The 25,511-nt window shown below is 57.3% G+C and overlaps 2 pseudogenes; one reads left to right on the top strand and one right to left on the bottom strand.

Annotated features, from left to right (window-relative positions):
- Nucleotides 1-393: 393 nt before the first annotated feature.
- LOC142403594 (olfactory receptor 10A7-like) lies at nucleotides 394-1,352 on the top strand (annotated as a pseudogene).
- Nucleotides 1,353-10,537: 9,185 nt separating this feature from the next.
- On the bottom strand, nucleotides 10,538-24,215 carry LOC142403593 (scavenger receptor cysteine-rich type 1 protein M130-like; annotated as a pseudogene).
- Nucleotides 24,216-25,511: the final 1,296 nt, after the last annotated feature.

Below are 25,511 nucleotides of genomic sequence, written 5' to 3'. Positions count from 1 at the left end.
GGCCCATCTTTCTGCTGCTTAAAAGCAGGACATGGCTAACGCCTGTGCTGGGTACTACTGGGAAGAACTTCAAACGTCATCACGTAATGTGAGCAAATGAACCTTCTCTTTCATTCCACAGAAATAGGCACCTCATTGTGGCAAATCATCGTTCTAATCAGAGGAGGTTCTTCTAAGAAGAGTAGTTTGGCCCTCTCAGAGAACCTCTTCCTGCCCTTTCACAAGGAATGGAGCCCCTAAACGAATTGTGAATTCAGGCAGATGAGGGAAAACCTCCATGTTGTCTCTGGCAGTCGCTGCTTCCCAGTTCCTTTTGCAACAAACACAGAAGCGCATGCCCTTCCTCAGGTTCCCTTCCTGCCAAGAGGGGAAAAGAAAGTCCTACAGTGCTTCATGGAGAAAGAGGAATGGGACAACCGGACATCACCAGTGGAGTTCCTCCTGCTGGCACTGCGTAATGTCCCCAAGCTCAGGTGCCTCTCTTTCTCCTCTCTCTCATCATCTACACGGCTACCATGTTTGTTAACATCCTCATTGTTGTGCTGCTGGTGGCAGATCAGCACCTTCACACTCCCATGTTGGTCTTCCTGGGGAATTTCTCCAGTGTGCAAATGTGCTATACCTCCAGAATCCTGCCCAGGCTGCTGGCCAGCTTCCTAAGCAGGGACAGAGCCCTTTCTGCTCAAGGCTGCATGACACAGCTCTTTTTCTTTGGCAGTTTTGCAGGTACCGAGTGTTACCTGCTGGCCACCACGTCGGCTGATCGGTACTTGGCCATATGTCAACCCCTGCTCTACGCAAGCCTCATGAACTGGAAGCTCTGTCTCCAGCTGGTGGCTGGCTCTTGGCTAGCAGGATTACTGATGTCTACCATAGTCACCAGGCTATTTTTCAAGTCACAGTGCTGTGGTCCCAATGCAAGTGATCATTTCTTCTGTGATTTTGCCCCATTGCTAGAGCTTGCCTGCAGTGACAGCACCGTGCTGAGACTGGTTACTTTCATCATCTGCTTTCTGGATGTAGTCTTCCCATTTGTATTCACATTGGCATCCTATATCTGCATCATAGCTGCGATCCTGAGGATCCCAGCCACCACGGGGAGGCAGAAGGCCTTCTCCACCTGCTCCTTTCACCTCATCGTGGTGACTCTTTTCTATGGTACCCTCATTGTTGTCTAGATGATTCCCAGAACAGCCTCATTGAGGCAGCTCAAGAAAGTGCTCTCCTTTTTCTACACCATCCTCACACTCATGGTCAATCCACTCCTCTACAGCCTGCGGACCAGGGAAGTCAAGGGGGCTCTTGGAAATGCACTCAGAAAAACTGTGGCCTGCATCGAGAGCTCATACTAGTTGTGATCCACCAGGAATAATCAGGTTGTGGTTGTGTCAAGTGTGGACAACTCGTAAGTGCATATTTTGTGTGCCAGGCATATCTTTACAAGTGCAGAATCTTGGGAGTGTCTGGGGAATGAGAAGTGGGAGAAGAGCATTTGTGTCTTAAAGAAGGATAGGTCCGGTGTTGAAGAGTGTAAAAACATTCCCTGCCTTTCTTCTTTCTTTCAAGTAGACACAACTGGGATGCTGCAAGCGGGAGCTGTTGAAATGCCACACCTGCCCAGGACTGGGAGAAAACTTACTCTAGACATGCTGATTTCTCTTCCGTTACCCAGACAAGCTGAGGGGTGGGATTGTTCCATGTCTGGGATTCCTTAGGGCATGTCCAGATTGGCAGTGAGAAGTGGGCAGCTGACTCAAGCCCTTCCACTGGGCATGTCTAAATGCGAGTAGATGAATCCCATCCTTCGTGTTCTCTGGCCTTTCTAGCAGACGGGAACTGTGAAAGCTAGTCTGATAGGGTCAGCCCCTCGGAAAAAAAAGTAGATATTTCTGCAGAAGAAATATACACAAGCTGGGTCTCAGTTTCCCCATTTTTTAAACATAGAAATCATTACTTCCCCGTTCTTTCCTTCTCATAATCCGACCCCCCCTCCAACAATGTCATTACTTATTTGTTTCCCACTGGCTGACTTAGATATTGCAAACTGAGTCCTCCTATTTTCTTCTTCCTTGCAAAAGAGAGCAAGGTCAGCTCATGGGGCATGACTGAGCACATCCAGCCCCAGCAGCGGGCTTTCCCCATTTCCTCGGCGGATGCATGTGCACAAGATGGAAATGTTTCCACCATCCTTGATTTGTGCAAGGGCCCTGACATACTCCCACAACACACTAATTCCTCCTCCACCCGCACACATCAACTCCTTCCAACTTCCAGGCTCAAATCATGGTTGCAAGAATTTGCTGCACTTCAGAAAAGGCCTTGAGCTTCGTGGATCTTCCTAGTGCTGATGGCAATCTTCCTGGCTCCCTCTGATCTGATGGGGAGACTTCCTTCCTGTAAGAAGGGCTTTATGAGAAACTTTTATGAATTGTTTGTCTTTCTGTGATTCTGATGTGTGGACAGAGTAGACACAGAAAAGAAAGATGTACACCATAATGGATGCTGAGTGAAGTGCCAGTAAGAACCAGGTGAGATACCCCCATGGCTGCGGCTTCCTGGCAAGAAGTGTGTCCCGAGAAGGGATCCAAGCTCTGCCACTGTGGAGTGGGGAATCAGCAGTGTCCATGCCAGCTGGGGATGCAACCAGTGACTTTTCAAAGACCACCCTTCATCTGAACTGCTTTAGAGTTGTCCTTGAGGATGGGGTATGATGGCTTACATTGCAACTACTGATTGAACTGGCATTGCCCAGAGTGGCTATCAGAGATGCAAACTGCTATGTTGCAGCTATTGAGATTTAGTCAGAGTCATGTTGGCGGGTTGTTTGTAGGTTGCTTTGTGTTGCTTTTTCTTCTTCCTTAGATACTGATCGTCTTAAGGAAATCACCCAAGCACCTGAAGGGTTGTTGAAGGTTTACTGCCAGAAGCCCCAGCCAATGTGCATCTCAAGAAATGAGATGCCAGAGGGCAAGGGGAGGATGGTTTGGGCACTGTCCTGGGATGTGGGAAACGGAAACGTGCTCCCCTCTCCCTGACACCTTGCCCCCAGTGAGGGCTGTGAGGAACTCTGCCAACTAGAGTTCCTCTGAAGTCACAGGGGTGTCAGGTAACCTACATCTAACTGCAGCCAGTGTGGTCCTGACAGCTCAGCATTTGAGTTTCCATTTGAGCCCAAGTCATTCCAATTCACACTTCCTCCAGCTTCACTCTGACACTGGCTGTTGTGTGACACAAGTGTCCTGGCTCTCCAGGCAGCATGGGCAAAAGCTTCATAGCTGAACTGGAACTTTTCCCTTTGCTGGGAAAGTGAATGCAGCAGGCTCAAGCCAAGAGGCCCAAGGAACAAAACTTCCCATAGGGCCAACTACTGAAAACCTCCCCCAGGCTGTGGGACTTCACTGACAGAGAAGTTGTGAGTCTAGACAATACAGCTTCCCCTAGTTTCCCCTCTCTCTTGGCTCGCGGCATTTATGTATTGAATCTGCTTGCCACTTGGAAACTGTGTCTTTGAAAAACTAGCTCAGAATATATGTTAATGTCTTTCTTAGCCCAAATGAATATGCAGCACTGAAGTGTGTTTCCATCTGTGGAGCAGCTTTGCACAATGTCTGCTCAAAGAGGAGAAATATCTCAGCCTGCAATGGAAAATGGGTGAAGCTGTGGGGGATTGATGTGTTGCTTCAGACAATATTTGCTATGCATACAATACAAAAAGGTTGTGAAGGTGAATGAGCATGAAAGAAAGAGGAAAACCGCCCATGCAATGGAGCTCTGCAGAAGGAGGATGGAGCCGTACATACCCTGAGGTGATACAAGTGGGATCAGCATGAAGAGAAGGCTTTTGTAGGGAAGGCGTTGCAAGGGAGTGCCTTGACTTCACCCAGCTAAAGAACAGAGACTGGGCAGTGTGCTGAAGTGCCGGGCAGAAGTGCTAAAAGGCTAAAAGACCTTCGCTGAGAAAAGGTTGGAGGGATTTGGGTTGCGGAGATTTGAGGTAGTCCTTTCAAGCTGTACGCAGGCTGAGCTTTGGAGACAAGGAAAAATGAAGTTCTCAAGGATATTTTGGAATTAGTTGTACCCTCTCTTCTCCTTGTTATCAGGTGAAGATTACAATACTGTCCTTAAGTCATCTATGCTCCATATCTATTTACCCTACTTTTTTGAGGAGGGGGAGGTGGAAGAGAGGAGTAGTTTCTTTTTGAACCAAAGGTGGCCAACGGACAGATCCTGGGTTAGTGAGAAGGTACGTGGAGGAGGAGGAGGTGAGGTAGGAGGCAAGAGGAGGCAAGAGCAGAAATCTGGAGGAGGTGTAGGAGGAGGCATCAGGAGACAATAAGAGGAAAGAGGAGGCAAGAAGAGGAGGAAGCAACAGGATGCAACAGTAGGAGGAAAAAGGAAGAGGAGGCAAGAGGGAAAAAAGGGGAGCTCAGGAGGCAACAGGAGGCAAGAAAAGGAGCAGGAGGAGGAGGAGAATGCACCAAGAGGCAAAAGGAGACCGCAGGAGGAGGAGGAGGCAAAAGGAGTCGCCTCTTGTTTCCTTGTCCACCTTTTGCCTCCTGTTGCCTCCTCCTCCTCCTCTTGCCTCATATTCTCTCCTCCTTCTGCTACCTCCTCTTGCTTCCTCCTGCTCCTCCTCCTCAACCCTCTGTCGCATCCTCTTCCTCCTTCTGTTGCCTTCCCTTGCCTCCTCTTGCCTTCTTTTCTGCATCCTGTTCCTGTTGCCTGGTGCTGACCCAATGTTGCATCCTAGGCCTCTTTCTCCTTTTGGCTCCTCGTGTCTCCTGTTGCCTCCTCCTCCTTCTCCTCCTCCTCTCGTTCTCTTCCTCCACCTTTTCTTCCTCCTCCACCTCCTCCCCCTTCTCTTCTCCTCCTCTTCCTTTTCCCCTTCCTCCTCTTATGCTTCCTTCTTTACTGTTGCCTCATCTTGCCTCTTTTTGCTTCCTCCTTCTCTTCCTCCTCTTGTGGCCTCCTGTTGCCCCACCATCCTGTTGCCCCTGCCGCCTCCTCCTTCTCCTCCTCTTCTTGCCTTTTCCTCCTCATCATCCTTTTCCTCTTGCTTCCTCTTGCCTCCTCTTTCCACCCCTTCTTCCTCCTCCTCTTCCCTGCTCTGCCTCTTTTTACCTCCCTCTCTTTCTCCTGATGGTGCGTCCTCTGGCCTCCAGCAGCCTCCTTTTCCTCCTCTTGCTCTTACCTCCTGTTGCTCATTGTTGCCTCCTCCTCTCCTCCTCCTCCTTCTCCTCCACATTCTCCTCCTCATCCTGTTATCTCCTCTTGCCACCTGCTTTGACCTTTCCTAATTCTCCTCCTCCTCCTCCTCTTCTTCATCCTCCACCTGTTACCTTCTGTGTCTTCCTCCTCCTCCTTTTGCCTTCTGTTGCTTCCTCCTTCTTTTCCTCCTCTTCTTGCTTCCTTCTGTTGCCTCTACTTGCCTCCTCCTTTTGTTGCCTCCTCCTGCTGTGTCCTCCTGTTACCACCTGTTGCCTCCTCCTTCCCTTCCTTCTCCTCTTCCTATTCCCTTCTCCCGCTCCTTTTGCCTTCGGTTGCCTCCTCTTCCTCCTCTTGCCTCCTGTTTCCATTTGTTGCCTCCTCTTCTCCAGCTTCTGGTGCCTCCTCTTGCCTCTTCCTCCTCCTCCTCCTCTTGTCTTCTCCTATTCTCTCCATCTCCTTCTCCTCCTGCTTTTCCCTCCTCTTTTGTCCTCTTGCCACCTCCTTTTCCTCCTGGTGCCTTCTGTTTCCTTTTCCTCCTCCTGTTGCATCTGGGGACCTTCTCTTTTTCCTCCTCCTCCTCTTGCCTCAAGTGCCCGCCTCTTGCCTCCTTTTGCTTCCACCTCCTCCTCTTAACTCCGTTGGCCTCCTGTTGCGTCCTCCTCCTCCTCTTGTTTCCTCCTCTTGTGTCCTTTACGTCCCGTTATGTCCATCTCCTTTTCCCTCCTCTTGCCTCCTTTTGCCCACTCTTGCCTCTTATTGCCTCATTCTCCATTTGCATCCCATTGCCTCCTCTTCCTGTTGAGTCCTCCTCCTCATCCTTTGCTTGTGGCCTCCTGTTGACTCCTCCTCCTCCTCATACCTCCTCTTGCCTCCTCCTCTTTTTAATCCTGTTGCTTCTGTTGCATCCTTGTCCTCCTCTTGCCTCCTCCTTCTCCTGCTGCCTCCTGTTGCCTCTTCCTTCTTTTGGAAGAGGCTGAGGTACTGAATGCCGCCTTCACCTCCTCTTTTACTAGCAAGACCAGCCTTCAGGAATACCAGGTGCCAGAGATGAGGGGGGCAAGCCTGGAGCCAGGCAGACATAGCCCTGCTGGAAGAGGATCAGGTCAGGAAATTCTCACGCAAACTGGACATACAGAAGTCCACAGGCCCTGATGGGATGCACCCATGAGTGCTGAGGGAGCTGGCAGATGTCATTGCGAGGACACTCCCAAGAATCTTTTACTGATCATTGAGATGGGGATGTGCCCGAAGACTGGAAGAAATCAAATGTCACTGCTATTTTCAAGAAGGGTAAGAAGGAGGACCTGGGGAACAAGAGACGAGTCAGCCTCTCCCCGAGCCCTGGGAAGGTGATAGAGCAGCTAATCGTGGGAAATATTTCCAGGTACATTGTGCTGGTTTTGGCTGGGATGGAGTTAATTTTCTGCATAGCAGCCTGTATGGTGCCATGTTTGGGATTTGTGACCAACGCAGTGTTTATAATACACCAGTGTTGTAGCTATTTGCGGAAGAGTGCTTTCACAGCATCAAGGCCTTCTCTCTTGCTCTCTCCTCCTCCCCAGCAACTAGTCTGGATCTCTTCACGACGGAGGACCAGGGGACGTCATTTAGCAAGGCAAAGTTTTACACAGTGCGTTGGTGTCCATGTCCAGGTTTTGGTAGCGAGGAGGCTGCACGTGTGACCTGTGAGAGAAGACCAAGGGCTGCCTCCATGCCAGACAGGGCTGGGTCCAGCCAGCTCCAAAATAGACCCACCGCTGGCCAAAACTGAGCCCAGCAACAAAGCTGGTGGAACGGGTGTGAAAATGTATTTAAGAAGGGGCACAACTGCCAGACTGGAATAGGAGTTAGGGGGAAAACAAAGTGTGAGAAACAGCCCTGCAAACACCATGGTCGGTGAAGAAGGAGGAGAACCACCCCCTCGGTGGTCCAGGCACCAGAGCAGATATTCCCCTGCAGCCCAAGCAGAATACCACAGCACAGCAGGTATTTTCCTGCAGCCTCTGGAGAAGACCATGGTGGACAAGGTAAGCCCTGCAGTCTGTGGAGGACCCAATGCTGGAGAAGTTGGGTAATTCCTGAAAGAACTGTGGCCTGTGGAGAGCCCAGAGTGGAGCAGATTCATCTTGAAGGACTGTAGCCTGTAGGAGGGACCCCATGGGAAAAGTGGGAGAAGGAAGGAGCAGCAGGCAGGAAGTGTTCTGGATTGACCGCAACCCCCATTCCCCATGGCCTAGCGCTGCTCAGAGGGGAGGAGGTAGAAGAGTTGGGAATAAAGGAGTGAAGCTGAGCTGGGGAAAAACGGGTGGGGAGGAGGCCTTCCATGGGGAAGGAGATAAGGTCTTCCAACAGCCCCACACTTCTTCCACCCTCAGCCTTTGCAGTTACACGTGCCTGGCCTGCCCACCTGCTTTGCCACTGTCACGTTTGGACTGAAGTCCCACACACATTTTGGCATGCCCAGTGTAAGCTGGCCTCCACCCAAATCTGGAGCCCACCTGGCCATGGAGGCAGGGAGAGGACAGGTCCCTGTGCCCAGGGCCAGGAACAGCTCTTCCCTGGGACCCTCCCCAAGGAATGCTCCTCATGTGTGTCAGCCTGTGGCCTGGCAGGGGTGGAATTGGGACAAGGGCTGCTGGGGCAGGGCTGAAGTAGCTCAGCTGGCAGAGCATTAGACTGAACATCTAAAGGTCCTTGGTTCAACCCTGGGCTGATACAGTGGTATCCTTGCTCAGTTTTTTGCAAAGCCTGCCTGCTTCTTCCAGCCTACCCTGTCCTCCTTGCTCCTTCACCTCTTGCCAGAGCACTGCCCCTGCACTGTAGCTGCAGATCTGCAGGTTAGAAGGACCCTTCCTCTTGCTCCACAAGTCCCCAGCCTTCCCCTCAACAGGACTCTCCATTCAGTGCTTCTTTGGGGTGCTCTCCATCTGTCCCTCCTTCCCTGCTCCACAGCAATTGGCACCTTTCCTTTGCGGGGTCTCTGCAAAGACCTCGTCTCTCTCCTCTTTGTCATTCTTGATGGTGCACAGACTGCTCCCCTCCTCACACACATCCTGCACCTGGACCTCAGCTTGCAGACCAGAGCATACTGCCCATGGGGGAGGCCACTGTGACCCCAGTCCCAGGGAGAGGCACTCCCTGGAGCTGAGGCCTGAATGGCAGCACCCTCCCTCCAGAGGTCTGTCACAGTGAGACCTCTGATATGCCAAGGACAGCTGGCAAAGCCGTGCCCAAATAGACTCACCCACCAGACTGCACTGGCTAGAGCAGCTGCAGCCCCTCACAGCCATCAGTCCCTGCACAGAGGAAGAAAGACCTGCTCATGAGCTCCAACAAGCTGCTGGGCTCCCCTCTTGCAACCTCTTGCCGCTACAGAGCTCTGCTCGCCCCTCAGGAACACAGTGACAGCTGTGACCCAGCACAGCTCCCTCTGTCTCCAGTCTCAGCCTCTCCCCAGTCAGCCCAAAGAATGGCACGTGCTGGACTACAGTCGCACAACAATGTGCATGTTCTAACCCTGTGCAGTTCTGCTGACTCGTAGCTGGATCCTCAGGGATGCACGTGCAGAAAAGTTTGGCTTTTGTTGTGACTGAGCGCACGTGAGAGGTGGTGAGAGGGAGAGACTGTGTTTCCAAGCACAGTTACTGTCTTGTCAGCTTTGAGCATGAGCTTGAACATGCTTGGCCGCAGAGGTAGTGCCTGCAGGATTATCACTGCTCCAGAAGAGTCCTTCTAGGCCTTTCTTGAGCAAGAACGGGAGAGCCATTGCCGAGGATGGGTTTTGGGGTCATGTGTGCAAAGCAGAAGAGGTGAGCAGTCTATCCCCTTAACTCCACTCAACCACTCCAGAAGTTCACAGGCACTGTGGTCTGCTTTTGATTCCCCCAAACCCCCATGCCAGGCAGGGGCTCAGCAGGGAAAACTCTATGGCATTGGGCAACACAATTGTCCCAGCTGTGCCACCATGAGGACACCATCCCTGCATGTGGTCAAAGCATCAGCCTTTGAGTTACCAGCTGAACACACTCACCCACCCTGCCACAGAGACCCCAGCCAGGGCTGTCCCAGGGCACTGCTTTGCTGCCAGGACAGTCATCAGTGCTGAAGGAATGGGAAGGTCCCTGAGCCCAACCCACATGTCCAGCCCCATGGAGATGGAAGCCTGCTCTTCAAGTCACCTCCAGGGATGCTGGGGAACAGAGGGCTGCAGGGGGAGGCCTGGTGCCTGGAGGAGGACTATAAGATTTCTGCCACCACGTCCCCTCCACAGCATGCCCTGGGATGCCATCGGAGCCTGTGGGCACCTCACCGCAGGCAGGGCATTTCCCTCACCCTGTTGCACTGCTCCTGCTGTGGAGTTGGGGACAGATGTGGCACAGAGGGCTGTTGCCCTGGGTGGCAGAGGAGGCTCAGGGGAACGGGTTTTCTCCTCTCCATCGACCCATCCCGCAGTGGGCCAGAGCGTGGGAGCAGCACCTGCAGCAAGAGCCTCCTTCTGCCCCATTGCCCTGCAGAGGCGTTGAAGGGGCAGCACTGTGCAGTGCAGCCCTGTGCCAGGATCAGGCCCCAGCACAGAGCCAGTCCCAGCTTGCCCACCTCAGAAGGGTTCAAGTGCTGTTTTCTGCAGAGAGTCCCTGGGCACGCAGGGGACAACAGGACTGTGCTCGTCATAGACACATCACGGGAGGAGAGTGTCTCTCCTGCTGGCAGGTGTCAAGGGGATGTAGCTCAGTGGCAGAGCGCCTGCTTTGCATGTGGGAGGTCCTGGGTTAAATCCCCAGCATCTCCAGGGCTGCTTTTGCCCTGACTCCCCAGCCTCAGGCAGGTGCGGGCTGGACCCCATGGAACAGCCCATGGAGACTGGGGTCCTGGCAGAGCATGAGGAGAGGGAATCTCAGCCCCGTGTGTCCCAGAAAGTGGCTGTGCACCCTGTGCTGGGGCAGTGGGGAGCAGAGCTGCATCCTCACCATTGTGGGAGGTAATCCGTGGGCCATGATCCACCCTGGGGATGGCTGGGGTGTTTTGGGGTGAGCAGCAGGATTATTCCCCAGGGACCATGGGCTCTCGCAGCCCCACAGCCTGACCCCGAGCCTGCTGTCCCTCAGATGTGCCCCTTGCCTACCACTGTGTCATCGTTCTCTGCTCCCCCTCATCAGCCTCAGGGAGGTGACCCAACACCTGGGCAGGCAAGCCCCAGCTCTGGGTCAAAGCCCTCAGAGACTTTTAATAAGAACCAATATGGACGCACAGTGTAAAAGCGGGAATAAATATAGAGGAAACTGCAGGCGGTTTCTGCTGCCTGTGGTAAAGGGAGATGTTTCCCTGGTGCTCACAGCTCTCCCAGCTGCACAGAGCTCTCCTCCCTCCTGGCTGCACCCAGCTGCACAGCAGGGATGGGCTCTCCTGGCCTGGGGCTCAGGGACTGTTGTGCACCAAGCTGTGGTGTCACAGCCTTTGTGTCCTCGTGGGGATGTGCCACAGACACCTCTTCAGCATCATCATAGCCCATGCTCCCCAGGGACAGGGACGAGGTGTCTCCTTCAGCTCCAGGGACCCCAGCACTTCTCCGGGAGTGCAGGCTGCCCCCTGCAAGCAGCAAGGCAGGACAGTGCAGTTGGCCCATGGGGTCTGTACATCACCTTCCTCCCTGCTCCTCAGCACATTCGGCTCCTTCTCCCACCCACAGTCCCTCCAAGGAAAGCTCCCGCTGCAGGTTCCCAATCCCCAGGAGGTTTGGGTGTCAGGACCATAGCGACAGGGGTGGCACCAGGGATGGCACCCCAGGAACCAGCAGCGCTATCTTTCCCTCTCACCTCCGAGTGCATCCCTGGAGCCCTCCTCTGGCACCCTGGGCATTTCCCAAGCTCCCTGCTCGGGAGCAGCACCCTCCCCAAAGTCAGGAACCTCCTTGGCATCATCATAGCCATCTGCTGGGTTACCTCCAGGCACAACAAGAACATCTGAAAGGAGAGGGGAGCTGGAGACAGTGAGAAGATATGTCCTGCAGAGCAGAGGATAGGACGATGCACATGGAAACACAGGGTTGAGACACTGGTGTTGACAGCACCACAGGAGACCCCCATGTCCTCCCCATCTCTCATGGTGACACTCCGTGACACCTCTGTCCATCACATGTCTACAGGGAGACCAACACCTTCCTGTCTCCATTACCTGGTGCTGATCTCAGACCATCCTCCTCCTCGGTGTCCCCAGAGTAGGGCTGCAGCTGGCTCAGGGACTCCTCTGCATAGGAGCCTGGAGAGATGCACAGCAGGTGTTATGGAGCGAGCCCCACTGACCTGTCTCACGGTCAGCACAGCCCCTTCCCTCACTCCTCAGGTGTCACATGGGGTGCAGGGGCAGGAAGAGAGGGGCTGTGCAGCTGGGACAGGCAAAGCTGGTGGGGAGAAAGCTCCTCTCCTGGACCCACACCCTGGATGCTCCCCCACAGACAACACAGCCCCAGCGCTGCAGGGACCACAGTGAGGCGGGGTTCAGGGGATCATCTCTGGGTTGGCACCAGGGGAAAGGGTCCTGCAGATGTGCCTCCAGGGAGGACCCACACCCACCTGAGCGACCAAACCTCGTCTGCTTCTCCCACACTGGGCTGTAACCGATCTCCTCGTACACGGCCTCGGGAAAGAGCTCCTGAGCTCTCCTGGAGCCTGGGGACAGAGGCAGGGCTGGCCCAGGGAGAGGCAGAGGGGTGATGGATCCCACTGTGCTCCCCAGACCTCTTGCTTGGGCCAGCCCAGGACTGGTCTGACAGCACAGACCCACTGCACTGTCCAGGCACGGCTGCAGCACCCCCAGTGAGGGCAATGTTGCTGTGGAGATCATCTGGGGCAGCATCACCCTCGCATCATCCTTTCAGAGACAGCGCTCATGCCCCTCTGGCCCCTGGGACATGCCCCCTTGCCTGACCCTGTACCAGCTCCCATGTTTCCTCTCTAACTGGAGCTGCTCCCTGTCTGCCCCATGGGTCTACAGCAGGGCCCCTGCCCTGCCATGGGGAGGGCAGGGCTGGGCAGAGGGATAGGCTGGGGACCTGACACCTCGGAGATGGACCCTACTGCCCCACACGCATCCTGTCATCTCTGTTGCCCCAGAGCCCCTTCCAGCACTACCCAGAGCACTGCCAGCCTTGGCCATGCTCAGTCTGCCATTTCTCTCCTTGCCCCAGTGCTAGCCCCCCATGCCTCTGGGCTCTCTCTAACCCTTGCTGCTGGTGCCCCATGGCCAGGCAGTCAATGGGGCGGTGCATGGGACAGGTGGCAGCACACAGTCTCATCCCCTCCAGCTCTGCCTGTGACCCTCACTGACACCCCACAGCACCCCACAGATCTTTCAGGAGACATGTCCACCTGGGACTGCTGTGGAAGGACCCACCTCTGCGTCCCAACCTGGCCCTTAGCACTTGCCCAGCCAGGAGGGCCAGGAGCAGGCAGAGGAGGGCCCCCAGGATGATGCAGATGATGACGGGCATGGAGACTCTCCCGCTGCTGGGCAAACGGCCCCGCATGGGACCTGTATGGGCAAGAACATGGAAGGGGCAGCACCAGGTGTGGGAGACGATGGGGCAGCACCAGCCCTGGCGCCCATCACACAAGGCAGCAGGGGGTGGAGGGTCCCAGGGGTGACTGATGGGCAAGCTTCCACCCTGCTGAGTACATTCCAACCCTCCCCAACTCCACCACCACCACCCCTGTGCCTCCTCCTGGGAGTTTCCCAGCCCAGCAAGGAGCCCCTTCCATCCAGCTGTGGGTCACAGCCTGGCCCCAGGGATACCCAGCCTCAGGCAAGAGGACCAGTTACCTGCTCGGGTTGGGGATGCTGCTGTCCTGGGTGGAGCTGCAGAGGAGGAAAAGGAGAGCTGGGCTGAGAGGGTGGGTGTGCAGATATTGGGGAGCCTCCTCCCCAACACACCACGTGTGTGTCTGTACATGTCCCTGACACATCCCACCCAAATTGCCCCACCAGTAGTGCTAGAAAAGGAGATCGGGACAGGGGCCAGGGCCTCTGCTCTGGGTGGCAGGCAGCCCAGGTGGGACAGGCAGCCCAGGGGTTAGCTTTAGGGCCTTACGGGCAGTGCTCAGAGGACACCCAGTTCCACCGAGGCTGCTCCCTGCCTGGCACCAGGCTCCTGCACTCTGCAGGAACGCTCTTGCTCTTGGGAGGTCAGGGGCCATGCCAGGACCAAGGGGCCAAAACACCTTCCCCACCTCCCTGCCAATACTCCAGCAAGGGGTCCCAGCCCTGCCGCTCACCTGAGCAGCGCACCGCAGCGTCTTCCTTATGCCGGCAAGCACCGCCATCCCCGGGCCGGGCCCAGCAGTCCTGCAGGGATGGCTCTGTCCCCCGGCACTCCACCTGCTCCAGCCAGATGGGACCTTGCCCCATCCCAAATGCAGCCTCATTCAGGGCAGACACCGCAGGACCACAGCCCAGCTGCCTGCACGCCACCTCGGCATCCCGCATGTCCCAGGAGTCGTCGCACACCGTCCCCCAGGAGCCACGGTGCCACACCTCCACTCTGCCCGAGCACCCGTCCTCGCCTCCCACGGCACGAATCTTCTCCCTGTCTGGAGAAGGCAAAGACCTCCCATGGCACTGAGACAGCAGGCAGAGCCCTGCCACACAAGAAGGGGACACAGAGGAGCAGCTCAATACCTGTGCAGCTCGTGGAGTTGGGGCATGGGGCCAATGGCTCCGGGGACATTTCTGGGCGTTCCCCTGAAGAAAGAAACCCTGAAGTGAAGGGGCTGGTGTGTGGGATGGTGCAGAAGAGAGCGAGGATGAGCTCTGCTTGTGCCTCCCTGTACCATCTTGGTCATGGCAGCAACTGATGCCCGGTCATTCAGGGGACACGCGCAGGACTGGGGGGACCCTGATTGTTCAGCCCCTTAAAGGTCCCTAGCTCACAGAGCAGCAGTACTGTGTCTATGGAAGGGAGGCTCTTCTGAAGCCTGTCTGATCTCTTCTGAGACCTCCCCTGGCGATATCTCTGCCTCCCCCAGGTGCTGCTGGCAACCTGGGTGACAACTGCTGCTGCACTTGTGTGGCTTTGGTCATGTTTGTGCCACCGGCAGCAGAAGGGTCTGACATGGAAAGGAATAGCCCCTCTACGTTTGGCTGTGCATAGAGGAAAGCAGGAGCTGGGGTGACACTGTGCCCAAGTGGCTCAGAGTTACCATTGCAGGTGAGGTGGATCTCGTCTCGCAGGTCTTCACATGACTGTGGATCCCAGGCAGTGGAGGGACACTGCCAGAAGGAGCTGGTTTTCTCCCCACACTGCACATTATCCAGCCATGCAGGGCCAGACACCTTGCCATAGGGCAGGCCTCTTTCCAGGGATCCTCCATCCCCACAGCCCAGCTCCTTGCATGCCAGCGACACTGTGCTGAGAGTCATCGAGTTGGAGCAAATGCTTCCCCACGTCCCGTTGTAGAAAACCTGCAGGCGCCCGGAGCAGCCGTCGCTGTTCTGCAGCCTGAGGGCCAGGAACTCTGGGAGGAAAGGCAGGAAGGGGGAAGAGGCTGGTGTGGGGCTGTGGGAGCCAGGACACCTCTGCACTTCCCAGGCCCTCAGCCAGGCAGGGGCAGGGCCAGCACGTGCCCCTTGCACCCAAGAGCAGAGAGAAGTCCCTGATGCACAGACACCCCTGCCCTTCCTGCTAACACTTGGGGACGGCTGAGCTCCCCAGGGAGCCCCAGAGGGACTGAGGGTGCCCGTGCGTGGGTGTCCACAGGATCATGCCGGGGTTCAGTGGCAGCCAGGGACAGCCTTGGCCATGCCCAGCTCTCCCCACGTCCTGGCCTCCCCGGCAGCAGTCTCCCACCAGAGCTGCCAGCACAGACCTGAGCAGATGACTCCCGCATCCTCTTTGTGCCCGCAGTCGTGCTGCCCCCAGGGCCTGGCAGGGCAGTCCCAGAGAGCAGCTTCGTCCCCAGAGCAGGTCACGCCATCCAGCCAGATCTGCCCAGAGCCTTCCCCAAACCGAGCAGAGCTGGCCGCCTCCACCACCCCTCCACAGCCCAGCTGGTGGCAAACGACAGCAGCATCAGCCAGGTCCCAGTCGTCATCGCAGATGGTCCCCCAGCTGCCCTGGTAGTAGATCTCCACTCTCCCGGCACAGCGCCCAGCCCCGTTCACCAGACGGACCCGCCGGCTCCCTGCAGTGGGGAGAAACCCCAGTGGCTGTCAGGGCCTGGCTACCCACACAACCCATCATCTGGGGGGCCCATGCATTGCCGCTCACCCCAGCAAATGACTCCCACGTCCTCTGCAACCCCTTCCGCCAGTGCACTCTCGGGCAGGGAGGTGTTGCAGAGGGTCAGCTTGGTCTCATTGCCTGTGCACCGGACCCCTCGCAGCCCTACGGGGCCCGTCCCTCGCTCAGGCTTTGGGGGGTTGTAGGCTGCCTCTGCCTGTCCGCACTGCAGCTGCCGGCACACCACGTTGGCCTCCTGCACGTCCCACTGGTCATCCAGGACTCTGCCCCACGTCCCACGCTGCAAGATCTCCAATCGCCCGTCGCACCGGCTCCCTCCACCCACCAGCCGCAGGGATGCAAAGCCGGCTGAGCCTGGGGAGAGCAGAGATGCCACAGCCATCGGCAGCACTGGGGAGCATGGCACCCTTCAGGGAGGAGGGCAAGGGGGACTTTTCCAACCAAACAGGACAAGTCTGAGCCTTGTGCTGACAAGAGGAGAGGGCAAAGCCCGTGCCTGCTATCCAGCTCTCACCAAGCTCTGCTGCTGCTGGGGGCACCCAGGCAGCTGCTGCTCCTGCCTGGGTGGTGGGATGAGGCTCTGCAGGGCTCTCTGTGGGGATGGCATGCGGTTGTCTGTAGCCAGAGGAATGGAGCAGAGCCCCGCAGCCCTGTCCTGGGCTCGTCCCACAGGAGAGAAATACAGGAGCCCAGGCCTGGCAGTGGCACAGGGGCCTAAGCTGCTGCCCTGAGGGCAGGTGCCTGCCTCCATTCAGTCCTCAGCTCTCCCACAGCAGAGCGGTCAGCCTGACCAGGCAAAGCCCTCCAGAAGGCTCCTGGGGACACAGTGCTTTGTCCAGGGAGAAATTCAGCCTGGTACTGCCATGGGACCCCTGCTTTGGGTGGCCATGTCACACACAAGGGGCAAAGGGATTCAATGCTGCATTTTCCCAGCACTCACCTGAGCAAATGACAGCGGCGTTGTTCCCATGGGAGCACGGTGAGGCCCCCAGGGTGATCACTGGGCACTGTCCCAGGTGGACTTCAGTCCCGTCACAGTGGAATGAGTCTCTCCAGACTGGTCCGAGTCCTCTCCCAAAATGCCCTCCTCCAGGAAGGGACTCGGCAAACCCGCAGTTGAGTTGACGACAGAGAACGTGGGCATCCGAGAGATCCCAGCGGGAGGCACAGAGGGTCCCCCAGGTCCCCAGCACCTGGACCTCCACCCTCCCCGCACAGACCGTGCTGCCGTTCACCAGCCTGAAGCCTGTGTACTCTGGGGAGAGAGGAGGAGGACTGAGGGTGGATTGGTGCTCTTGTACCCTCAGAAGCTGGCGGAGAGGCCAGAGGCACAGCATGCCTTTCTTCTCCCTCTGCACTATTTTCATGCTGCAGAAAAACCACCAGCCCTCCTGTCCTCACGCCCAGCCCAGCACGGACCTTGCTCTCTTCCCCGAACCCCGGGACATCCCCGGTGTTCAACACCCCACCCTGAGTCCTTACGTGTGCAGGTGACTGCAGCGCTGTTCATATGGGTGCAGGGCTGGTCCCTGCGGGACCCCCTGGGGCAGGAGATGAGGAGGGATTCATTCCCCACACACTGCAGCTCTCCATCCCAGATGGGACCCACCCCTTCTCCAAAGTGAGCTGCCCCAGCAACAGGCAGGGCCACACCACACTGCAGCTCCCTGCAGACAACATCAGCAGCTTTGGGACTAAATTGGGAGTCACAGACAGTTTTCCACTGGTCCCCATCATGGATCTCCACACGTCCTGAGCAGTGGCTATTCCCTTCTACCAGCCGGACAAATCCTAGAAAAAACCAAAGTAAGTGGGAGTTCCCAGATTCCTCCGACAGATACAGGACCACATCCTGCATCACCTCCAATCAAGCTGTGACCAAATAGCCCATTGCAAATCCCAGAGGAAAGTGTTGGGGAGTATTGTTCACACAAACACATCAAGGCCCCCATGCACCCCTTCTCTAAACCATCACAGCACTCAAGGTTATGTGTCTGTTGCAGCACCAGCACAGCTCGGACACCCCGCTGCTCCAGGAGGCGCCCTGTCCTGCCCGGCATGGTCCCACCAGCACTGCAGTGTGGTGTGCGCAGTTCGGGTCCGGGAGAACTGGCCCAGATGATAATGACTGCTGCAGCCTGCTCAGCCCCTGCAGAGCTTGCGACCAGGCAGGACCATCACCTTGAGGCAGCCAGAAATGCACCCTGCTCCCAGGGCTGTTCTGGGCTGTTGGGAGGTTGCTGTTAGGGGGAGATGTCACAGAGCACAGAAATGGTGCAGCTGTTACCATGGCTGGTGCCTGTCCAGCCCTCTCCGATGCCTGCTCGGAGGGGGTGTCCTCAGCCAGGCACACAGGGCTCTGTCCACAGGTGCACAGGTCCCAAGCCAACATCCAGGCAGAGGGACAGGAGACCTGCATGTCCCCCTGGGCTCATGCTGGGTCAGAGGGTGACAGCAGGCACAGACGAGAGTCAGAAAGTGCGGCCAAAGCCTCTGTTTCATGGGGCAGTGTGGGGAACCATGGGCAGGCAGGAGAGGCAGGGCAGCAGGTCAGCGCTGCCTGCATGGGGCTATGTCCCTATGGGGCTATCACAGCCCCAGGGACGTCCCAGTACCAGCCCGTGTATGCAGTGATGCAGAAGGGAGCAGCCAGAGTCAAGCAGCTGCCAAGCTCCCAAGCCTTGCAGGAGTTGGCTGGACCACACAGCCAAGCCCTGGGGACAGGCAGTGAAAGGGCTGTGTGCCACCCTGCTCCTCTCCCAGGGCCCAGCACTCATGCTCTCTGAAAAGCCCTTTTGATTCAGTTGAGGTACTCATGCCTGTGAAGGGCAATGACCCAGGGGACCAGCCATCTCATGCCCTTCCTCCAAGGTGTGCAGTGCCAAGCAAGTCCCCCTGGTTTCTCCAGCACAGGGACCCTCAGCACTGTTGTCTGGGAGCTGGCAGAATGGGTGGAGACCAGTGGGGATCAGTGGACACCCCAGGGCAGGGATGGAGGATTCATCTGCAGCCCAAGACACTGACTTAAGACGGGCTGAGACACTGCGGCAGGGTTAGTTCAGCCTGGGCTAGGCTCCCTCTGGGCTTTTCCCAGGCACTGAGAACACCAGCAATGACAGTCCCAGCTCAGCAGTGTGACCGACCACACTGGGCAGTGCTCCGGTGCCTACCTGTTGGTCCCTGAGGGCACACACAAGATCTCTTCCCCTATCACATGCCCAGAGGGGGGGAATAGGCTGTTCCCTTACCTGAACACCTCACCCCAGCATCACCAGAATGAAGGCAGTTATTTTCACCCCATCCTCCGTGTGTGCAGTCAGACAGGGCAGACTCGGTGCCATTACAGCCAACATCATCCAGCCAAATGGGGCCAGATCCTGGCCCAAAGACTCCGTACTGAGGAGCTCCAACAGCAGACCCACAGTCCAGCTCCTTACAAACCACTGCAGCATCCTGCATGTCCCAGTCATCACCACACACGGTCCCCCACTGGCCCTGTTGTTTCACCTCCACTCTCCCAGCACAGTGGTTGTTGCCGTCCACCAGCCTCACGTCCACAGCCCCTTCAAACACTGACAAAGGACCAGTCAAGACAACACTTATCCCCAGTATGCAACTCTGGGGGAGACCCTGCCCTGGTCCAGCCAGAGGTGCCAGGGTGGAGCCCACTGCCCTCCAGGCTGTCCCCAGGGCAGTGCAGGGCTCCCTTCTATCCCCACGGGCTGTGCAAGGCTGGGGATGCCCAGCTCCAACCCTGCTGGGTCATTTGTGGCCCCACAGACTTTGGCACTTCCTTCCACCCCAATGGTCCCCTGCAAACTGACCCCCGGCTCATACCCACCCAGGGCACCCGCTCCTCCCCAGCCAGCACCCTGAGAAGAGACCTGCCCCCACCATGGCTCCCCCAAGCACACACTGCTGCTTCTGCCCAGGTCCTGAGCTCCCCTGGACCACAGCCTGCCCTGGGCATCTCCCAGCTCATCCTCCACCCTCACGACTTTCTGTGTCCCCTGTGGTGCAACAGGATGATGCCAGTGAGCCCTCCCAACCCATGCCCCCTCCTTGTCCTCGGGCATCAGCCCAGCCGTGCCCTTGTCTAGGATGCCCCAGGAAGGTCACCTCTCTGCCAGCCTGTGGGAAGAGGTACCCCAGTTCCCTTGTCTCCACAGGCACAACCTGCCCCCCCTCAGGCTGGAGCTCACCCAGTGTTCAACACCCCACCCTGAGTCCTTACGTGTGCAGGTGACAGCAGCGCTGCTCATGTGGGTGCAGGGCTGGTCCCTGCGGGACCCCCTGGGGCAGGAGATGAGGAGGGATTCATTCCCCACACACTGCAGCTCTCCATCCCACATGGGACCCACCCCTTCTCCAAACTGAGCTGCCCCAGCAACAGGCAGGGCCACCCCACACTGCAGCTCCCTGCAGACCACGTCAGCAAATTTGGGTCCAAAGTGGGAGTGACAGACAGTTTTCCACTGGTCCCCATCATGGATCTCCACACGTCCTGAGCAGCGGCTCTTCCCTTCTACCAGCCGGACAAAGCCTGGGAAAAAACAAAGTAAGTGGGAGATCCCAGAGTCCCCTGACAGATACATGACCACATCCTGCATCACCTCCAAGCAAGCCGTGACCAAATAGCCCATTGCAAATCCCAGAGGAAGCTGTTGGTGCAGCATTGGTGAAACAAAAACATCCAGGCCCCCTTGCACACCTTCTCTACACCATCACAGCACTCAAGGTTATGTGTCTGTTGCCGCACCAGGCACTGCTTGGACAATCTGATGCAGCACAAGGTGCCGCGTTTTGCCCAGCATGGTCCCGCCAGCACTGCAGTGTGGTGTGCGCAATTCAGGTCCGGGAGAACTGGCCCAGATGATAATGACTGCTGCAGCCTGCTCAGCCCCTGCAGAGCTTGCGACCAGGCAGGACCATGACCTTCAGGCAGCCAGAAAAGCACCCTGCTCCCAGGGCTGTTCTGGGCTGTTGGGAGGTTGCTGTTAGGGGGAGATGTCACAGAGCACAGAAATGGTGCAGCTGTTACCATGGCTGGTGCCTGTCCAGCCCTCTCCGATGCCTGCTCGGAGGGGGTGTCCTCAGCGAGGCACACAGGGCTCTGTCCAGAGGTGCACAGGTCCCAAGCCAACATCCAGGCAGAGGGACAGGAGACCTGCATGTCCCCCTGGGCTCATGCTGGCTCAAAGGATAACAGCAGGCACAGACGAGAGTCAGAAAGTGCGGCCAAAGCCTCTGTTTCATGGGGCAGTGTGGGGAACCATGGGCAGGCAGGAGAGGCTGGGCAGCAGGTCAGCACTGCCTGCATGGGGCTATGTCTCCATGGGGCTGTCACAGCACCAGGGACGTCCTGTTACCAGCCTGTGCATGCAGTGATGCAGAAGGGAGCAGCCAGAGTCAGGCAGAGGCCAAGCTCCCAAGCCTTGCAGGAGCTTGCTGGACCACACAGCCGAGCCCTGGGGACAGGCAGTGAAAGGGCTTTGTGCCACCCTGCTCCTCTCCCAGGGCCCAGCACTCATGCTCTCTGAAAAGCCCTTTTGATTCAGTTGAGGTACTCATGGCTGTGAAGGGCAATGCCCCAGGGGACCAGCCATCTCATGCCCTTCCTCCAAGGTGTGCAGTGCCAAGCAAGTCCCCCTGGTTTCTCCAGCACAGGGACCCTCAGCATTTTTGGCTGGGAGCTGGCAGAATGGGTACAGACCAGTGGGGATCAGTGGACACCCCAGGGCAGGGATGGAGGATTCATCTGCAGCCCAAGACACTGACTGAAGAGAGGCTGAGACACTGTGGCAGGGTTAGTTCAGCCTGGGCTAGGCTCCCTCTGGGCTTTTCTCAGGCACTGAGAACACCAGCAATGACAGTCCCAGCTCAGCAGTGTGACCGACCACATTGGGCAGTGCTGCAGTGCCCACTTGTTGCTCCCTGAGGACACATGCAAGGTCTATTCCCCCGTCACATGCCCAGAGGTGGGGAACAGGGAGTCCCCTTACCTGAACACATTAACCCAGCATCACCAGCGTGAATGCAGTTATGTTCACCCCATCCTCTGTGTGGGCAGTCAGATAGGGTAGATACAGTGCCATTACAGCCAACATCATTCAGCCAAATGGGGCCAGTTCCTGGCCTGTTGCTCCCTGAGGGCACAGCCAGGTCCCTTCCCCTGACCCACCCCTAAAGATGGAGAACAGGCTGTCCCCTTACCTGAACACATCACTCCAGCGTCAAACCTGTGTTCACAGTCATGTTCACCCCATCCTCTGTGTGGGCAGTCAGACAGGGCAGACTCGGTGCCATTACAGCCAACATCATCCAGCCAAATGGGGCCAGATCCTGGCCCAAAATGTCCATATTGAGGAGCTCCAACAGCAGACCCACAGTCCAGCTGCTTACAAACCACTGCTGCGTCGTTCATGCTCCAGTAGTCACCACACACGGTCCCCCACTGGCCCTGTTGTTTCACCTCCACTCTCCCAGCACAGTCGTTGTCGCCATTCACCAGCCTCACCTCTGCAGCCCCTGCAAACACCAACATGGCACCGGTCAGGGGAGCTCCAAGCCGCAGCACTGCAGGTCTGGGGGATCCCCCAGCCCAGGCCATGTCAGAGGTGCCAGGGTGGGAGCCCTCTCCCCTCCAGGCTGTCCCCAGTGCGGTGCGGGGATCCCTTCTATCCCCACGGGCTGTGCAAGGCTGGGGGTGTGCAGGTCTGGCCCTGCTGGGTCATTCGCCATCCCACCGCACAAGGCACCTTCTCCCACCCCAACGGCCACCTGCCCCCTGCCCACGCACACCTGCACACTGTGCCCAGCCCTGCACAGGGCACCCGCTCTTCCCCAGCCCAGCACCCCCTGAACAGCCCCGTGTACACAGCCCTGCAGCTTCCCATGCAAACCACCTGCCCTGCCACCATCCAAACCCACCCGCACCCCCAGGGCTTTCCCTGTTCCCACCGAGACCATTCCAGTGATCCCCACACCCACATCCCCTCCTCGCCCCAGGTGTCGGCCCAGCCCTGCACTGGGACAGGCCCCCCAGGAAGGATGTCTCTCGACGCAGATGCCCCCGTCCCCTTCTCTCTGCGGGGCACAAACTGCCCTCATGGGCTCAGGGCTCCCCGGGAACAAGGGGGCAGTGAGCAGCACACAAAGCCTCTGGGGTACCCCAGAGGTTGGCAGTGCCCTGGGGATCTCTGCCTGCTGCCATCCCCAGCTAGGCCACCACCGGCTCCAGAGGCACAGTGCTGGGGAACGGGGGGTCCCCAAAGGCTACCCCAGGACAGGGTGTCTCTGCGTCCAGCCAGGCACAGGCTGCCCCAAACAACGGAGCCCTGGAAAAGGACACGCTCTCTCCCACCCAGACAGGCAGGCACAGGCTCCATGGACTTGAGCACCTTCTGGCCCTCACCTCAGTAGCACCTGCAAAGAAACCCCATTCCCGGACACATCCCGATGGCCATGCTGCTACCCGCTGGGCCTGGGCTGGGGGACAATGGAACTGGCACTTACCGCTGCACAGCTGTACCCAGAGGAGCAGCCCCAGCATCCGAGGGGACAGGACTCCCTCTGTGCCCATCCTGAGCCTCCTGCCCTGCCAGCACATCCCTGCTCTGCCACACTCCCTGCCACGGCTCCTGGGGACTCCTGGGGACAATGACGACAGGAGGGCAATATATCTCTGCAGATGCCAGCCCAGCTACAGGATGAGCCAATCAAAGCAGCAGGGCCTTTTTCGACATTATCGGGAGCTATCTCCCCTCCGACACAGCCCGGCCCTCCAATGAACTTCTCCAGCGCCATTCATGACCATATATGACAGACGGCTCTGCTACAGGTGTCACGTCACCGTGGTGGGGAGCCGTCACAGGACAGGGCTGCTTGTGTGGGGGTAAATGGATTTTTCACCCCCTCAACCCTGCTTTCTCAACCAGGAGCACTGAGCATCTCCTATGCCAGGCACAGCCAAGAGCCCAAGGTGAGAGTGTCCAGCCACCCTCGTGCCGTGGGAAGCACAGGGCTGGGACTGCGCCGGAGGCTGTGTCAGGAAGGGAAGGAAACAGCCCCTGTCCCTGCTACAGACCCCGCTGTGCTGGGAGAGCACCTGGGAAAGGGCCTTAGCCCAGGCCAGAGCCCCGTCCCAGGAGTGCTGGCTCACCCTTCCTTCCCTGGAGAGCCCCATGGAAGGTCCCTCGCAGGAGCCGGAGCTGTGACGTGTCCCTGCCCTGGCAGCAGACGTGCAGCCCAGAGGCTCAGACAGATCCCTGACTGTCAGCGTGTCACCGAGGGGCCGTTATTCCCCGCGGGCGCATCGGGAGCTCCAGCCTGCAGGTGCACAAACCACAGCCCACGTGGCCTCGCAGCACTCCCCACGCTCCCCCCGCAGCGCCCAGGCAGGAAGTCTGTGGTTTCCTCCTGTCGCCGTGCCCAGGCACATCCCTGCGGGGTCCCCGAGCCACCCCCACCCCGACTGCTCCAGCCAGGGCTGCAGGGGCTGCTCCTTCGGCATCGCAGGCACGGGGCCGGGCAGCTCCCGTCCTCCGTGAAGCCCTTGTGACAGCACACGGACGCTCTGCACCGAGCCCCACAGCCATGGGGTGCCATCGGTGACGTGACCACGGCCACTGCTGTGTGCTCATGGGTTATCCTGATGGTGACCTCACACCCTTCTACTGCTGGCACTGTGTGTGCATGAGTTACAGTGTCACACGTGTGTGTGCGGTGTATGGACTTCTGCTCCTGATGTTTCTTCCAAAAAGCCGTATTTGGGCATGGTCAAAATATTATTTTGGTGACATCAGGAGCACCTACAGAAGCTATGTGCCAGCTCCTGGCCTACCAGCTACTCAGGCAGCAGTGACATCACAAGCTCATGCACAGCCCCTGGCCTATCTGCTACTCAGCCACAGAGGATGTCATAGCATCTACCTCTGATATTGGCCTGCTCCTGGCCTATCGGCCATTCAGGCACCAATGACCTCAAAACCACCTACAGAAACTATGGGCCTGCTCCTGCCCTACCAGCTCCTCAGGCAGCTGTGGCATTAGAAGAAGCACCTACACATGCCATGGGCCTACTCCAGGCCTATGAGCTACTCAGACATGACATAAGACACATCAAAGACCAGAGACAACCATCCACAACTCCAAAACCTTAGTGTTCCTCAAGGACTGGACATGATTGTCCCACAAGTCCAAGACCTAGACATTGCTCAAGGACTGGAGATGATTGTCCCCAAGCCACAAGACCTTGGTGTCCCTCAAGGACCATTGATGACCAGCCCTAGACCCCTAGACCTTGGTGTTCATCAAGGACCATCAATGACCACCCCCAACACCAAGACCTTGATGTCCCTCAAACCCCAAGACTTTGGTGTCCCTCAAAGAGCAGCAATCATTTTCCCCACACCCCTGGCTCCCCTAGACATTTTGGGGGTGCTGGTGGCCACCTCAGCACCCTGTTTGTCCAGGACCCCACACCCCAGTGGACCACGGGCCATCCCACCACTGGTGGGGGTACGGTATATCACCCTGGGGTTTAATTGTCCCTGCCTGAAAAACCTCGTCAGCAAGAAGACCCGGGAAAGCAAGATCAAACGTTGGGCCCGGTGACTGTGACAGCCCCTCTCTGCTGCGGGGGACACATAGCCCCCCGACACATATACCTATAGCCCCCACATTTATAGCCCTTCCATTTCTCAGCCCCATTTATACCTCCCTAATTTATACCCCCTCTTTATGCTACCCATATACCCACCATGTATTACCCTCCCCATATATATATCCCCCTATATACCTCTCCCTGTATATACCCCCATATACACTCCTCCCCATTATACTCCTCCCAATATACACCCTTCCCCATATGTACCCCCCATTTATACCCCAATTTAGACCCCCTTTTTAACCATTTTACAACCTCATTTACACCCCTCCCCATAGATACCCCCTATATAGCCCTCCCCATTTATAGCCCCCATTTATACCCCCCTTTTTATAGCCCCTCAGTTATAACCATATTTACACCCCTCCCCATATATATGCCCCTTATACACCCCCATATATATAC

This window comes from Mycteria americana, unplaced genomic scaffold (assembly GCF_035582795.1).
Source record: "Mycteria americana isolate JAX WOST 10 ecotype Jacksonville Zoo and Gardens unplaced genomic scaffold, USCA_MyAme_1.0 Scaffold_39, whole genome shotgun sequence".
NCBI lineage: Eukaryota > Metazoa > Chordata > Aves > Ciconiiformes > Ciconiidae > Mycteria > Mycteria americana.
This window is presented reverse-complemented; position numbering and strand designations above follow the sequence as displayed.